Genomic DNA, 1595 nt, shown 5'->3' on the forward strand with positions numbered 1-1595 from the left:
AGAGAGAGAGAGAGAGAGAGTGAGAGAGAAAGAGAGAGAGAGAGAGAGAGAGAGAGAGAGAGAGAAAGATAGATAGATAGATAGATAGATAGAGAGAGAGAGAGAGAGAAAGAAAGAGAGAGAGAGACAGCGAAAGAGAGCGAGAGAGAAAAAAAAGAGAGCGAGAGAGAGAGCCATCCATCCATCCATCGGTCCATCCATCCACCCAGAAACTTGTCTTCCTAGCTTCCTTGAGACAGCCCGCAGGAGAGGTACTGACGCGGCAAGGCTTCTCAAGGAGTGGTGGAGTGTTGACATTGGCAACAAAGGACTGGATCATCCATTCATTAATCTTACCTCTTGATTGAATCCTTTTTGAGGGATTAAGAAGAGCGACAGGGAGATGGAATTCAGCTGCGGAAAAGGGGGTGTCCTTCAAGTGTTCTATATCGGTCTTCAAGACGGAGGGAAGGAAGGTATATAGTGGTTTATAAAGGTGGAGGAGGGGGAGGTATACTGAGGAGGAGAGGGAAGATGGATAAAGATGTGTGTACGTGTGGGAAGATATGGACACTCACGGAATTATACAGGTACATACACATACAAACACTCGGGCAAAAACACACACACAGCACACGGACAAACGAACAAACAAACACACGAATTAAGCATTATTAGTTTCGTCATTATCTTCGACTCAGCGGGCCTCAACACGTACCGAAAAACACCTAAAATAATCATGATGACCAGAATAACTAAAAAAAAGAAAAGGAAAAGAAGATAATGGTGACACACACACACACACACACACACAAAATATATATTTATATAATAAAAAATAATGACAAGGGAAAATAAAGATGATGACTAAAAATTATAATAACGAAAATAAACAAACAGTAACAACACAATAAAATAAATAAACGAAAAGACAAATCAATTCGAAAAAAAAATGAAAATTAAAAATCACTTTACTCTCCTGACGAACCGCGCTCAGCCCACCCGTCCCTCCCTCTCCCCCCCCCCCTCCTCTCCCGTCCCTCTCTCCGACCCCGTCACAGCAACCCACTTCCACCTGACGGGGACCTTCCTGAGACTTCCCTATTGTCCCCCGGGGTCTCTTCAGATCACAAGGAGATTGGGGATCGCCGCCCTTAAGTGGGTAACCCGTTTTATTGGGGCAGATTTTACCCGTCTCCTTGCTTTGAGGGTAGCGTCTTTGGAGGCGGCTAGAGCGGGAGGAGGGGGGGAGGGGGGTGAAGGGGGAGGGTAAGGGGAGAAGGGGGGAGTGTTAATAGGTGGTGCTTGGAGGAAAGGATTTGGGTGTGGGTGGGGGAAGATATGAGGTGGGGGAGGGGTGTGGGGAGGGAGAGGGAGGGGCGGTGTAACGGGGGTGGGGGAGTGTTGATAGGTGGTGCTTGGAGGAAAGTGGGGGGAGGGGGTATAGATAAGGGGTGGAGGGGGGAGAGGGGGGGAGAGTAATGCTGTTGGGTATCGATCAAAAAAAGGGGGAACATGACAGTGATATTACTATTGCAGCTGGTAATGGTGATGCCAGTAATGACAATGATGATAGTGATAGTTATGATAACAAGAATGATAAAATAATGACAATC

This window comes from Penaeus vannamei, chromosome 4 (genome assembly GCF_042767895.1).
Source record: "Penaeus vannamei isolate JL-2024 chromosome 4, ASM4276789v1, whole genome shotgun sequence".
Lineage (NCBI taxonomy): Eukaryota > Metazoa > Arthropoda > Malacostraca > Decapoda > Penaeidae > Penaeus > Penaeus vannamei.